This window comes from Chiloscyllium punctatum, chromosome 2 (genome assembly GCF_047496795.1).
Source record: "Chiloscyllium punctatum isolate Juve2018m chromosome 2, sChiPun1.3, whole genome shotgun sequence".
Lineage (NCBI taxonomy): Eukaryota > Metazoa > Chordata > Chondrichthyes > Orectolobiformes > Hemiscylliidae > Chiloscyllium > Chiloscyllium punctatum.
In genome coordinates, this window is record NC_092740.1 from 18527721 (window position 1) to 18543842 (window position 16122).

Here is a 16122-nt window from a genome sequence, read left to right on the forward strand (position 1 = left end):
GTCCAATTAAATAATAAAGGAACAAAGAGCCCGTATTCCTGCTAAAGCAACTGTTCCAGGGAAGACCTGGCAATTACATCTGACCAGTTGTCCCTTTGTCCAGCTTTCAGAGGAGATACAAGTATCTTCTTTGGGATAAACAACCTGAGGTTCTGAGCAGCTGAAATAATTGATCTGATGCAGAGTCACTATTGTTCAGCCTCCCATTATATATCTCTCACAAATCATGTTTTCATTGAATTCAAAGCACAGCAGTTAAAATGACACCATTTGTTCTACACTGTCAGCCAAAGTTACAATTGCAATAGACTCACTGAATGAGAGTAACAGACTGTTTCCTCCTTTTCACAGGTATCTGTGCTCTGTTGTGCCCAGTCACTCTCCGGCCAGTTTTTCTTACTTGTTTATACAATGTGAGTACTTCTGGTGAAGTCGGCATTTATTTGCCTTCTTTAATTTATGTAGAGAAGGTGGTGGAAAGCTGTCTTCATGAACTGCTGCAGTCTATGGTTAGGTAAACCCATTGGTCTGTCAGGGACAGAGTTCGAGGAGATTGATCCAGCCACACAGAAGGAACAGTGATATGAGATTAGATTCCCTACAGTTTGGAAACAGGCCCTTCAGCCCAACAAGTCCACACCGACCCTCCAAACAGTAACCCACCCAGACCGATTCCCCTACATTTACCCCTGACTAATGCACCTAACACTATGGGCAATTTAGCATGGCCAATCCACCTAACCTGCACGTCTTTGGATTGCAGGAGGAAACCAGAGCACCCAAAGGAAACCCTCACAGACACAGGGAGAAAATGTAGCTTGAGGCTGAAATCGAGCCCGGTTTCCTGGCGCTGTGAGGCAGCAGTACTAACCACTGAACCACCGTGCTGCCCTACTGGTGATATGGTTCTAAGTCAGCATGAAGAGTGGTTTGGAGGAGAACCTACAAGTAATTGTGTTCCCATGTATCTGCTGTCCTTGTTCTTCTAGCTGGTAATGGTTGTGGGCTTGGGCAATGCTGTCTAAGGAGCACAGTTATTGCAGTACACCCTGTAGATAGTACACACTGCTGTTACTGAGGGTTAGTGGGGAAAAGATTGAATCTTGAAGGTAGTTGATGTAGCTGGCTGCTTTGCTCTGGATAACGTTGAACTAGTGCTGGTAGAGCCCCCATCCAGGTAACTATTGAGTATTTTATCACACTCCTGAACTGTGCCTTGCAAATGTGGACAGGTTTTGGGGAGACAGGAGGTGAGCTACTCTCTGCAGGATTCAAAGCCTCTGATCTGCTATTATTGCCACAGTATTTAGGTGGCTCATCCAGTTTAGTTTCCAGTTAATGGTAACTCTCAGGAGGTTGATAATGGGAGATTTAGTGATGTCAATGTAATTGTTCCTTCAAGGGCAATGGTTAGAATGTGTCTTGTATGAGATGGCTACTTGTGTGGCAAAAAACTTTACTTGCTAATTACCAATCCTGATGTTATCCAGGACTTCCTCCACAGGAACATGGACCTCTTTAGCATCTGAGGAGTCATGAATGGTGCTGGACATTGTGCAATCATCAGTGAACATCCCCACTTTTGACTTCATGACAATAGGCAGTCGCTTTTCCTTGCATTTGGTCCTTGAGTTGTCCAGGGGAACTTTGTTCCCATCACTGAGAACTTCAACATTTATTTCTCTGTTTTTTGCTAATTGGTTCTGTTTTCAGTCTCATGTGCAGTAAATTTAAGATAATCCTAGATTTCTTAAAGACTCCTGTAGGAAACACTCTTCCTCTCTAACACTGTTAAAGCACTCACTCATTCAGTCATTTACCATCAGATTCTGAACGTCAGTGTAACTTGTGAGAGAGTAGTTGTAGTGTGTCACACATGGTATAAAGGACAAAACCCTAATACAAGAACACCCTTTGTTTAAACAAAGCATTGCCACAGACCCTGGGATTTGATTAACATGTACTTCTCTTATTGGTCTTTGGTTGCCTTGCCGACGGTTGGGATAGCAGCAGTGCATTTGTGACAGTGCATTCAATAAATATTTGCTGAGTTGAGTCAAAACAACATGGGCATGTCTAGACTGAGGCTCAAATACCCCTTAAGTGGACAGATTTGCCTTTGGAATGAACACCAATCACTTTCAGTAAGTAGAAATCTGAAAAGCAGCTTTGTTTCTGAAGAATGTTTTCTGCTTGGCTTAGAATACTTATTGCGATTATTAGTGGACTAAGCAGCTTTTATTTTATTGGAAACTTTGGTCTTGAAGTTCACCCATTTAGTGCTCTCTCACAGGACACTAACCAGATTCTGGAGTAGAGTGGTGCTGGAAAAGCACAGCAGTTCAGGCAACATCCGGGGAGCAGGAAAATCGAACCCTCCAAATCCTGAGCAGGAATCATGTGCTCTTTTTGAGACAGGAGTCAGTGGTCCTGCCATATTACTAAAGATCACATGCTCTGTAGGGTAGGGGATGGCCTGGTGCTGTTTTCATTATACTATTAATTCAGAGACCAAGTAATGTCTTGGGGGACTAGGTTCAAATTCCACCTTGGCAGATGGTGAAATTTGAGTTGGGAGGTCATGTTGCGGCTGTACAGGACATTGGTTAGGCCACTGTTGGAATATTGCGTGCAATTCTGGTCTCCTTCCTATCGGAAAGATGTTGTGAAACTTGAAAGGGTTCAGAAAAGATTTACAAGGATACTGCCAGGGTTGTAGGATTTGAGCTATAGGGAGAGGCTGAACAGGCTGGGGCTGTTTTCCCTGGAGTGTCAGAGGCTGAGGGGTGACCTTATAGAGGTTTACAAAATTATGAGGGGCATGGATAGGATAAATAGACAAAGTCTTTTCCCTGGGGTCGGGGAGTCCAGAGCTAGAGGGCATAGGTTTAGGATGAGAGGGGAAAGATATAAAAGAAACCTCAGGGGCAACTTTTTCACGCAGAGGGTGGTACGTGTATGGAATGAGCTGCCAGAGGATGTGATGGAGGCTGGTACAATTGCAGCATTTAAGAGACATTTGGGTATATGAATAGGAAGGGTTTGGAGGGATATGAACCGGGTGCTGGCAGGTAGGACTAGATTGGGTTGGGATATCTGCATGGCATGGGTTGGCATATCGGCATGGACGGGTTGGACTGAAGGGTCTGTTTCCATGCTGGACTTCTCTATGACTCTATGACTCTATAAATAAGAGTGTAATGGTAACCATGAAACCATTTATGATGGTCAGGGAAAACCCATCTGGTTCACTAATGCCCTTTAGGGAAGGAAATCTGACACCCTTAAATGGTGTGACTCCACACCCATAGTGATACGGTTGACTCTTAACTGCGCGCTGGGCAATTAAGGATGGGCAATAAATGCCATGAATGAATAAGAAATAAAAAGCTACTGTGGATCAGATTGGTGCCAACAACAATAGGGTTTCAGCCCTATTCTGGCTGGGGTGAATTCACCACCTCTTGCTCTGGAGGTTGCAATGTTACAGGTCAGATGTGCTTTCAGACAAACAACTGAAGAAGGAGCAGCAGTGCCCCTTCTGACTCCACATGCACCTGAATACTTCACCCTCCTCCTCTGCTTCCATATGATTGCCCCATCTCCCATTCCCTCTTTATCTCCTCGCCTCTTTCCTGACCTGATCACATCTCTCATTTTCCTTACTTACACGGGAGCTGCAGCTCACAACGCAGCTTCCTAGTCCTCATTCAACACTCTATTGTGTCAAGGTGGGTTGTTACAGCCTGAGCTTCACTGACTCGGTTCAAATGATGCCTGAGTCCCCCAGCTGTGATGCACCTCACCTCAGTGAAATTCTGGTGCAATGCAATCTTTGTCTGAATGTACTATCAATCATAGTTGAGCTGTCTGTTTCTGAGTTATTGTCATTTTCTCTCCTGCTGTTTTCATACCTGAGCACCTAGAAGCTAAATCTGCCCATTTTCATGGAAGTGAAACCCTGATGATCTGTATAAAAAGGATATAGAATTAGAATCCCTGCAGTGTGGAAATGGGCCCTTCAGTCCAACAGGTCCACACCACCCCTCCAACCCACCCAGATCCATTATTCTACATTTCCCCTGACTAATGTACCTAACCTACACATCCGTGAAAACTGTGGGCAACTTAGCATGGCCAATTCACCGAATCTGCCCATGGTCCGAAGATGTGAGGAAACCCACACAGACACAGGGACAACATGCAAACTCCATTCAGACAGTTGCCTGAGGCTGGAATTGAACCTGGGTCCTTGGCACTGTGAGGCAGCAGTGCTGACTACTGAGTCACCGTGCTGCCCTTATGCATTGATAAATAGGGAGTCAGAATAATCTGCAAAATTCTGACAATCTTCATGAGCTAGTCAAACTCTGGCAATACTATATTATCATTGATTGAATCAGCCTTGTTGCTGGCTACTTCCTCACTGTCTGAGGTTACCATGAAGGACTCTCCTTCTCAACTTCTCTTGCCTGAGACCTGGTGACCCTCCCGTTAAACCATCACCAATCTTTTCACTGTAATGAGAGAGTGGGACTACAGTGACTTTTTATCACACACTATATTGGATAATTGAGGAATTTAAAAGGAAATTAGAAGGCGATGTGAAGAGGAACAGTATGCAGGGTGACGGGGAGAAGAGTGGCACTAATTGGCTGTCCATGTGGAGAGCTGACACAACCACAATGGGTCAAAAGGTCTCCTTCCGCCCTGTAGTGATTCTGTGATGGAGCATTTTATCTGCATTTGCAAACTCACAAACCCTTTGGCAATTGTAGCACCGACCACAAGAGGAATCTCCACAAAACACTTATCTGCATCAGAATTGGAACAGTCTTCAGCTCAGATGGCTGTTATTGTAAAATCACTCCTTCAAAGACCTGACACAGGCAAGGAGACGCAAATGACTTCCATTTATTTTGTGTTGTTCTATGATTCTAACCTCCACCAACTTCAAAATTGGTGAAGGAGTCTAATGTCCCATGGGCTGGTGAGGCGATTGGATCCCATGCTCCCTTCTCTCGTGGTAGAAGTCAGAAGTCACATGACACCAGATTATAATCCAACAGGTTATAGTCCAACCAGCAGTGCCCCGAAAGCTTGCGATTTCAAATAAACCTGCTAGACTATAACCTGGTGTCATGTGATTTCTGAATTTGTCCACCCCAGTCCAACACCTGCATCTTCATGTCTTCTCATATGGCAAGGGAGAGTTAAAATCATGCTCATTGTGTTCTCTGTACAAATGTCTTGTACTTCTCGAGCTATCATTGAATTGAATATCCGAGTATCTAGTTAGTCAAAACACAGCAGCACATTGTACATTTCCAGCAAATAATGAACTGTGAGCACTTAATCTCTGTCTTTATCAGGATCCAATGCCCCATTAAAGGACAATTCGGAGACCATCTCAAGTAGGAGCACAAAACAGTTGTTGATTGTTCCAGTGTGGCATTGACAGTTCCAGGGCTGATCCACACAATATATGAGCTGTAATAGAAACAAAGATTACTTGGATCCAATTCATTGGTGAAGTTTATTAAAGCAGTTTATTATTGTAATCCTATGGGATCCTTGGATCTAAATTATGTCAAGTAATCCAATCTGTATACAATGTGATCTTTGTTTTGCAGAATCATAGAACTGCAGGATAGCACAGAAGGAGGCCACTTGGCCCATTGATTCTGCAACTACTCTTTTGCATTGACCCTCAGGTTAAACCATCACCACGCTCTGAATGAGAGAGCAGCCCAATAGTCCAATAGGACTATGGTGACCTTACCTTTACACTTTTGAAGAGCAGTCCAGTTGATGTCTTGCACTTGCCCACACCCCTGCAATTTTTCCATCTTTCAGGTGAGACTTTGAATTGTAGCCCCCAGCTTCCACCCTTGTGTGGATAAAGAAGATCCCACACCGATTTTTCAAGGGAATCAGGTTGAGCCATCCTTAGCATCCTGCTGAATATCTATCCCTCAACAAACAAAATAACAAATAACTGTGGGTCAGTGTAATTTCTCTACCTCTGGGCCAGGATTTGGAGTTCAACTCCTAGACGTTTGCTGGCCATGGATAGAGCATTCATAATGTCTTTCATTAATAAGCTCATAATCAGTTTGTGAATCCTTCCAATGCCTCCTTATTATTCCCCAAAGAAGGATGAGAAAGAGTGGGTGAAGACACACAAAGAGAGGCATTAATGTTAAAATACCCAACGTTGTGGCCACATTGCTGTTTGTTTTTGCTGTTGCATTTCCTACATTACAACAGTGACTGCGTGTCATTGACTGCATATTGCCTTGGGAATTTGTGTGGTTGTGTAAGTAATAAATGCAAGACATTTTTATTCTTTTATTTTAACATTTTAATTCATTCTGGAATGCAGTTGTCGCTGGCTGAACCAGAATTTATTACCTGTCACTAGTTCTCTTTGAGAAGGTGATGGTGACCTGCCTTCTTGAACTGCTGCATCCACATACTGTAGGTAGACCCACAATACCCTTAGGGAGAGAACTCCATGATTTTGACCCAGTGACACTGAAGAAACAGTGACATATTCTACTGTGCATTTTGTAAATGGTACACACTGCTGCGACTGAGCGTCGGTGGTGGGGTGGGAGTGGATGCTTGTGGATGTGGTGTTCATAAAGCGGGTTGCTTTGTCCTGGATGGTGTCAACACTTCTTGAGTGTTTTTGGAGCTGCACCCATCCAGGCAAGTGGAGAGTATTCCATCACACTCCTGACGTGTGCCTTGTAGATGGAGGACAGGCTTTGGGGAGTCAGGAGATGAGTTACTTGTCGCAGTAATACTAGCTTCTGACCTGCTCTTGAAACCACTGTGTTTATATGGTGTGTTCAGTTGGGTTTCTGGTCAATAGTAACTCCCAGGAAGTTGACTTTGGGGAAGAGTGATAGTAACACCATTGACTGTCAAGGGCAATTAGATTCTATCTTATTAGAGATGATTATTGTTTGGCATTTGTGTGGCATGAATATCACTTGCCACTCGTCAGCCCAAGTCCTCGTGTTGTCCAGATCTTGATGCATTTGAACATGGATTGCTTCAGTATCTGAGGAGTTACGATGGTGCTGAACATTGTTGAGTCATCAGTGAACATCCCCACTTCTGACCTTATGGTGGAGGGAAGGTCATTGATGAATGAGATGAAAATGGTTGGGCCTAGAAAACTGCCATGAGGAACTCCTGCAGAGATGTCTTTGAGCTGAGATGACTGACCTCCAGCAGATATAACCATCATTCTGCGTACCAGGTAAATTCACCACAGTCTTATCAAACCATCAGGCTGCTCTCTGATTAGAGAGAAATAGAGAGCAAGAGACAAGTAGTGGTGGTTTAACCTGAAGGTCACCATGCCTTAGACATGGGGAATTGATGAGAAGGAGAGTCAGCTGGTGCAGGAACTGAACCTGTGATGTTGGCATCACTCTGCATTGGATATCAGCCAACTGAGCTAACCAACCCCATCACATGCTGGGTGTGGCTCCAACCAGTGAAAGTTTTGACTCCAGTTTTGCTCGGACTCCTTGATGCCACACTCAGTCAAATGTGGTACTTAGTATCAATGGCAGTAAGTCTCAACTCACTTTATTTATCAATTCCTTTTGAGTTGATAAAGGTATCTATTTTCTATCCAGCAGTACATTTGATATCTTAATCAGCCACTATACAAAAACAAATTCCCTCATGGTCTGCTCTGATTTGTAGGAGAATTACCTTAAATCTATGCTCTCTGCTTTTCAATATAATTGGTCATAATTCAAAGCGTTTCCTCTCTCTTATCAAATCTTCTCCGTTCTTTCTCTACTGTGAGGAGAACAACAGCAAAGTAAGCAAAGTACATACCTGAAATTCCTGAAACCTGGAACTATACTAGGATAGGAATTGCCAGCTTCCAAATAAATCACATTTAAACCATGGAAAATTCTTCCCATAGTTAGTTGTTGACACTAATTTATTTTTATCTTGAATCCGACTGGGAAGAGAGACATATGGCTGAAGCTTTTAATCTTGCACATATCAGGACAGAAACAAAAATACCAAAGTTTGAATGATCACAATAATTTTTATTACAGGAGTGCTGATCGATTGGTAGGTCAACTCCGATTGGCTAAGCTATTGCCATATGTTGTGATCCGATGACATTGATCTTTAAGGGCAGATTATAATAAATTACTTCTGGATTAGTGGTGCTGGAAGAGCTCAGCAGTTCAGGCAGCATCTGAGGAGTAGTAAGATCGATGTTTCAAAGATACGACCCGAGACATCACGGACCCTGGTACCTGGGAGGCAACACACCAACCGCGAGTCTCGTTCGTTCCCAACAAACCTTCTATCTGACCCTCTAACCATTGAGTCCTCAATAACTAACACTCTCCTCCTTTCCCTCCTTCCCTTCTGTGCAACAGGGACAGGCTCTGTGCCAGAGACCTGGGCCCCACTGCATACCCCTGGTAAGTCGTCCCTCTCAACAGTATCCAAAACGGTATGCATATTTTTCAGGGGAATGATGACAGGGGATCCCTCCACTGACTGTTTTCTCCCCCTTCGAACAGTCACCCAGCTTTCTTCATGCCTAGGAGTAACTACTTCCCTGTAACTCTTATCTATCACAGCCTCTGCCTCCCGAATGATCCGAAGTTCATCCAGCTCCCGCTCCAGTTCCCTAACATGGTCTTGGAGGAGTGAGAGTTGGATGCACTTCCTGCAGATATACTTGAATGGGACACTAATGGCATCTCTCCCCTCAAACATCATGCAGGAGGAACATTGCTCTCCCTGCACTGCCATCCCTGCTAAAAAAAAAGAAGAGAAGCTTACTTGATGTGTCCCTGGACTTTAAGGTTAGAGGAGGTGGTTGGGTAGGAGGCCCTGCAAAGGTAGGGTCTCGGGTTGAGATAACACTGACTTATATAGCTGGACGGAAATAAAAAGATGTCCCTCCTTTCCCAGAAATGTCTTCTCTCTGATTTCAATTATAAAAGCTCAAATCAGTGACTCTCCGCTCCTGGCAGGCCCTTGGTCCAAGCTGCCACCCTTCGTCAGGAATACAGGCAGAGAGCCTGAAGGGTGGAGAGATAAGTGAGAGGAGGGTGGGGGTGGGGAGAAAGTAGCATAGAGTACAATAGGTGAGTGGGGGACGGGATGAAGGTGATAGATCAGGTGGGGGGGGGGAACGGTGGAGTGGACAGAAGAAGATAGGCAGGTAGGACAAGCCATGGGGACAGTGCTGAGCTGGAAGTTTGGAACTGGAGTGAGGTGGGGGAAAGGGAAATGAGGAAACTGCTGAAGTCCACATTGATGCCCTGGGGTTGAAGTGTTCTGAGGCAGAAGATGAGGCGTTCTTCCTCCAGGCGTCTGGTGGTGAGGGAGCGGCGGTGAAGGAGGCCCAGGACCTCCATGTCCTCGACAGAGTGGGAGGGAGAGTTGAAATGTTGGGCCACGGGGCGGTGTGGTTGATTGGTGCGGGTGTCCCAGAGATATTCCCTAAAGCACTCTGCTAGGAGGCGTCCAGTCTCCCCAATGTAGAGGAGACTACACCGGGAGCAACGGAGACAATAAATGATATTAGTGGATGTGCAGATAAAACTTTGATGGATGTGGAAGGCTCCTTTAGGGCCTTGGATGGAGGTGAGAGAGGAGGTGTGGGCACAGGTTTTACAGTTCCTGCGGGGCAGGGGAGGGTGCCAGGATGGGAGGGTGGGTTGTTGGGGGGTGTGGACCTGACCAGGTAGTCACGGAGGGAACGGTCTTTGCTGAAGGCGGAAAGGAGTGGGGAGGGAAATATATCCCTGGTGGTGGAGACTGTTTGGAGGTGGCGGAAATGTCGGCGGATGATTTGGTTTATGCGAAGGTTGGTAGGGTGAAAGGTGAGCACCAGGGGCGTTCTGTCCTTGTTACGGTTGGAGGGGTGGGGTCTGAGTGCGGAGGTGCGGGATGTGGATGAGATACATTGGAGGGCATCTTTAACCACGTGGGAAGGGAAATTGCGGTCTCTAAAGAAGGAGGCCATTTGGTGTGTTCTGTGGTGGAACAGGTCCTCCTGGGAGCAGATACGGCAGAGGCGGAGGAATTGGGAATACGGGATGGCATTTTTGCAGGAGATAGGGTTGGAAGAGGTGTAATCCAGGTAGCTGTGGGAGTCGGTGGGTTTGTAAAAAATGTCGGTGTCAAGTTGATTGTCATTAATGGAGATGGAGAGGTCCATGAAGGGGAGGGAGGTGTCAGAGATGGTCCAGGTGAATTTAAGGTCAGGGTGGAATGTGTTGGTGAAGTTGATGAATTGCTCAACCTTCTCGCGGGAGCACGAGGTGGCGCCAATGCAGTCATCAATGTAGCGGAGGAAGAGGTGGGGAGTGGTGCCGGTGTAATTACAGAAGATCAACTGTTCTACATAGCCAACAAAGAGACAGGCATAGCTGGGGCCCATACGTGTGCCCATGGCTACCCCTTTGGTCTGGAGGAAGTGGGAGGATTGGAAAGAGAAATTGTTAAGGGTGAGGACCAGTTTGGCCAGACGAATGAGAGTGTTGATAGAAGGGTACTGTTGGGGACGTCGGGAGTGGAAGAAACGGAGGGCTTGGAAGCCCTGATCATGGCGGATGGAGGTGTAGAGGGATTGGATATCCATGGTGAAGATAAGGCATTGGGGGCCGGGGAAACGGAAGACTTGGAGGAGGTGGAGGGCGTGGGTGGTGTCTCGAACGTATGTGGGGAGTTCCTGGACTAGGGGGGATAGGACAGTGTCGAGGTAGGTAGAGATGAGTTCAGTGGTGCAGGAGCATGCTGAGACAATGGGTCGGCCAGGGTGGTAAGGCTTGTGGATCTTGGGAAGGAGGTTAGAACCGGGCACTGTGGGGTTCCCAGACTATGAGGTTGGAAGCTGTGGGTGGGAGATCTCCTGAGGTGATGAGGTTCTGTATGGTCTGGGAGATGATGGTTTGGTGATGGGGGGTTGGGGTCATGGTCGAGGGGGCGGTAGGAAGAGGTCACCTTGAGTTGGCGTTTGGCTTCAGCGGTGTAGAGGTCAGTGCGCCAGACTACCACTGCGCCCCCTTTATCTGCTGGCTTGATGGTGAGGTCGGGATTGGAGCAGAGGGATTGGAGGGCTGTGCGTTTTGAGGATGAGAGCTTGGAGTGGGGTGGGGGGACGACAGGTTGAGGTGGTTAATGTCCCGGTGGCAGTTGGAAATGAAGAGGTCGAGGGCAGGTAATAGGCCAGCGCTGGGTGTCTAGGTGGATGCAGTGTGTTGGAGGTGGGCGAAGGGGTCCTCGGAAGGTGGGCGGGAGTCCTGATTGTGAAAGTAAGCTCGGAGGCGGAGGCGACGGAAGAATTGTTCGATGTCACGGCGTGTATTAAATTCATTGATGCGTGGACGGAGGGGGATGAAGGTGATCATTCGTCCTCAGTGAGTGGGAGGTCTGGGGGGATGGTGAAAACTCGGCAGGTCTGGGAGCTGGGACCCGGTGTGGGTGTGGAGCTGGGAGTGGGGGCAGAGCCTGTAACTGGAGTGGGTGTGATGGTGGGGGAAATGGGGGTAGAATCAAGAACAGGGGTGTGTTCCCCTCAGGGTTCTGGGGGGCGGGGATGGTGACAGTGGGATCTGTGGGGTGGGTGTCAGCAGAATGCAGGTGAGTGGCTTTGATGGGGCGGAAGTGGTGGCAAACACGGCAGTATGGGGGGCAGAAGTCACTGAGCGTGTGTAATCAGCGATGATGTGAGGGGCGCAAGTGATGTCACGTGTGGTGCATGAGGAATTGTGAGGGGTGGAGATCTCCCACCCACAGCTTCCAACCTCATAGTCCGGGAACCCCGCACTGTCTGGTTCTACCTCCTTCCCAAGATCCACAAGCCTGACCACCCTGGCCGACCCATTGTCTCAGCCTACTCCTCCCCCACTGAACTCATTTCTAACTACCTCAATACAACTATCCCCCCTAGTCCAGGAACTCCCCACATACGTTCAAGATTCCACCCACGCCCTCCACCTCCTCCAAGACTTCCGTTTCCCTGGCCCCCAACGCCTCATCTTCACCATGGATATCCAATCCCTCTACCCCTCCATCCGCCATGATCAGGGCCTAGAAGCCCTCCGTTTCTTCCTCTCCCGACGTCCCCAACAGTACCCTTCCACCGACACTCTCATTCGTCTGGCCGAACTGGTCCTCACCCTTAACAATTTCTCCTTCGAATCTCCCACTTTCTCCAGACCTAAGGGGCACCCGTATTGGGCCCCAGCTATGCCAGTCTCTTTGTTGGCTACATAGAACAGTCGATCTTCCGTAATTACACCGGCACCACTCCCCACCTCTTCCTCCGCTACATTGATGACTGCATTGGCGCCACCTCGTGCTCCCACGAGGAGGTTGAGCAATTCTCAACTTCACCAACACATTCCACCCTGACCTTAAATTTACCTGGACCATCTCTGACACCTCCCTCCCCTTCCTGGACCTCTCCATCTCCATTAGTGACGACCGACTTGACACTGACATTTTTTACAAACCCACCGACTCCCACAGCTACCTAGATTACGCCTCTTCCCACCCTACCTCTTGCAAAAATGCCATCCCGTATTCCCAATTCATCCGCCTTTGCCGTATCGGCTCCCAGGAGGACCCGTTCCACCACAGAACACACCAGATGGCCTCCTTCTTTAGAGACCGCAATTTCCCTTCCCACGTGGTTAAAGATGCCCTTCAATGCATCTCATCTACATCCCGCACCTCCGCCCTCAGACCCCACCCCTCCAACCGTGACAAGGACAGAACGCCCCTGTTGCTCACCTTCCACCCTATCAACCTTTGCATAAACCAAATCATCCGCTGACCTTTCCGCCACCTCCAAACAGACCCTGCCACGAGGGATATATTTCCCTTCCCACCCCTTTCCGCCTTCCGCAAAGACCGTTCCCTCCGTGACTTTCTGGTCAGGTCCAAGCCCCCCTACAACCCACCCTCCCATTCTGGCACCTTCCCCTGCCACTGCAGGAATTGCAAAACCTGCACCCACACCTCCTCCCTCACCTGTATCCAAGGCCCTAAAGAAGCCTTCCACATCCATCAAAGTTTTACCTGCGCACCCACCAATATCATTTATTGTATTCGTTGCTCCCGATGCGGTCTGCTCTACATTGGGGAGACTGGACGCCTCCTAGCAGAGTGCTTTAGGGAACATCTCTGGGACACCCGCACCAATCAACCAAACCGCCCCGTGGCCCAACATTTCAACTCTCCCTTCCACTCTGCTGAGGATATGGAGGTCCTGGGCCTCCTTCACCGCCGCTCCCTCACCACCAGATGCCTGGAGGAAGAACGCCTCATGTTCTGCCTCAGAACACTTCAACCCCAGGGCATCAATATGGACTTGAACAGTTTCCTCATTTCCCCTTCGCCCACCTCACCCCAGTTCCAAACCTCCAGCTCAGCACTGTCCCCATGACTTGTCCGGACTTGTCCTACCTGCCTATCTTCTTTTCCACCTTCCACTCCACCGTCTCCCCTTGACCTATCACCTTCATCCCGTCCCCCACTCACCTATTGTACTCTATGCTACTTTCTCCCCACCCCCACCCTCCTCTAGCTTATCTCTCCACCCTTCAGGCTCTCTGCCTTTATTCCTGACGAAGGGCTTTTGCCCTAAACGTCGATTTCACTGCACTTTGGATGCTGCCTGAACTGCTGTGCTCTTCCAGCACCACTAATCCAGAATCTGGTTTCCAGCATCTGCAGTCATTGTTTTTGCCTATAATAAATTGTTGTTAATCGTAGTCTATTTCATTAAGATATCAGGTACTAGTCCCATGACTTGACGGCTGTACGAACAAATAATCAAGACCATATGTATTATACTTGGATCCCAAAGAACATGATCTGTAAATAGCCTTACCTTCAAATAAAGAACCCACATTATTGTTTGATCCATCTTACTCCTAAGGGAAGAAAATAACACTGTGGAGAAACCAGGTGAGAACTATACGCTTTCCAATCTCCTGTGTTACTCAAAAAAAAGTGTAAGGCTTCAACATAAGACCATAAGGTGTACAAGTAGAAGTAGGCCATTCAGCCCATAGTCTGCTCCACCATTCAGTGTGATCATGGCTGATCTGATAATCCTCATCTTCACTTTCCTGCCTTTTCTTCATAACCTTTGATTCCCTTCCTGATTAAAAATCCACCTCTCTCAGCTTTGAATATTCTTAATGACCCAGTCTCGGCAGCCCTCTGTGGTAAAGAATTCCACAGATTCACTACCCTCTGAGAGAAGAAATTTCTCCTCCTCTCTGTCTTAAATGTGTGACCCCTTACTCTGAGATGATGCCCTCTGGTCCTAGACTCTCCCACAAGAGGAAACAATCTATCTGTAATTACCCTGTCAAGTTTCCTAAGGGTAGCAAAATGTAGGGGATGCAGACAATGGAAATGTGGAGCTGGTTTAAGGAGCAGATATTGCGTGTCCTTGATAGGTATGTCCCTGTCAGGCAGGGAGGAAGTGATAAGGTAAGGGAACTGTGGTTTACTACAGAAATTGCATCTCTTGTTAAGCACAAGAAGGAGGCTTATGTGTTGATGAGGCAAGATGGTTCAGATGAGACGATGGAGACTTACAGATCAGCTAGGAACGATTTAAAGAGAGAGTTAAGAAGAGCAAAGAGAGGACACGAGCAGTCTTTAGCAACTAAAATAAAGGAGAACCCTAAAGCTTTCTATAGATATGTGTGGAATAAAAGGATGATTAGGGTAGGAATAGGGCGGTCAAAGATAAAAGTAGGAAGTTGAGTGTGGACCCTGTGGAGATCGGAGAGGTGCTAAATGAACATTTCTCATCGGTTTCACTCAGGAAAAGGAGAATATTGTAGAGGAGAAGAATGAGGTACGAGATATTAGACTAGAAAGGATCGAGGTTCGTTATGAACAGGTGTTATCAATTCTAGAAGGAGTGAAAGTAGACAAGTCCCCTGGGCTGGACGGGATTTATCCGAGGATTCTCTGGGAAGCTAGGGAGGAGATAGCAGAGCCTTTGGCTTTGATATTTGAGTCGTCATTGTCTACAGGTTTAGTACCAGAGGACTGGAAGATTTCAAATGTTGTGTCATTGTTCAAGAAGGGCAGTAGAGATGACCTGGGTAGTTATAGACCAGTGAGCCTTACTTCTGTTGTAGGAAAGGTTTTGGAAAGGATTACAAGTGATAAGATTTATAATCATTGAGATAGCAACAATTTGATTTCAGATAGTCAACATGGTTTTGTCAAGGGCAGGTCGTGCCTCACAAACCTCATTGAGTTTTTGAGAAGGTGACCAAGCATGTACATGAGGGTAGGGCAGTTGACGTGGTATACATGGACTTCAGTAGAGCCTTTGATAAGGTTCCACATGTTAGGCTGATGGAGAAAATGCAGAGGCATGGAATTGAGGGTAGTTTAGCAGTTTGGATTGGATACTGATTTTCTGAAAGAAGGCAGCGAGTGGTGGTTGATGGAAAATATTCAGCCTGGAGTCCGGTTACTAGTGGTGTGCCACAAGGATCTGTTTTGGGACCACTGTTGTTTGTCATTTTTATAAATGACTTGGATGCAGGCATAGGTGGATGGGTTAGTAAGTGTGCAGATGACACTAAAGTTGGTAGAGTAGTGGACAGTTTGAAAGAATGTTGCAGGTTGCAGGGAGATTTGGATAAACTGCAGAATTGGGCTGAGAAGTGGCAAATGGAGTTCAATGCAGATAAATGTGAGGTGATGCACTTTGGGAAGAATAACTCCAAGAGGGATCTTGGAGTTCATGTATGTAGATTCCTGAAAGTTTCCACCCAGGTGGATAGTGCTGTTAAGAAGGCATACGGTGTGTTAGGTTTCATTTGTAGAGGGATTGAGCTCGGGAGCTGCAATATCATGCTGCAACTATACAAAATGCTAATGCAGCCACACTTGGAATATTGTGTACAGTTCTGGTTGCCATATTTCGGGAAGTATGTGGAAGCATTGGAAAAGGTGCAGAGGAGATTTACTAGGATGTTGCCTGGTCTGGAGGGAAGGTCTTATGAGGAAAGGCTGAGAGACTTGAGTCTGATCTCATTGGAAAGAAGGCTAAGAGGGGATTGATAG

At 47.0% G+C, this 16122-nt stretch overlaps 1 long non-coding RNA gene across 1 annotated transcript in view; it reads left to right on the forward strand.

The window, feature by feature from the left end:
• Window positions 1-2055: 2055 nt before the first annotated feature.
• LOC140495001 (uncharacterized) overlaps window positions 2056-16122 on the forward strand; it is a 60085-nt gene continuing 46018 nt past the window's right edge. Inside the window, exon 1 of the long non-coding RNA XR_011964058.1 lies at window positions 2056-2144. This is a non-coding gene — a long non-coding RNA (uncharacterized lncRNA). The remainder of the gene's footprint in view (window positions 2145-16122) is intronic.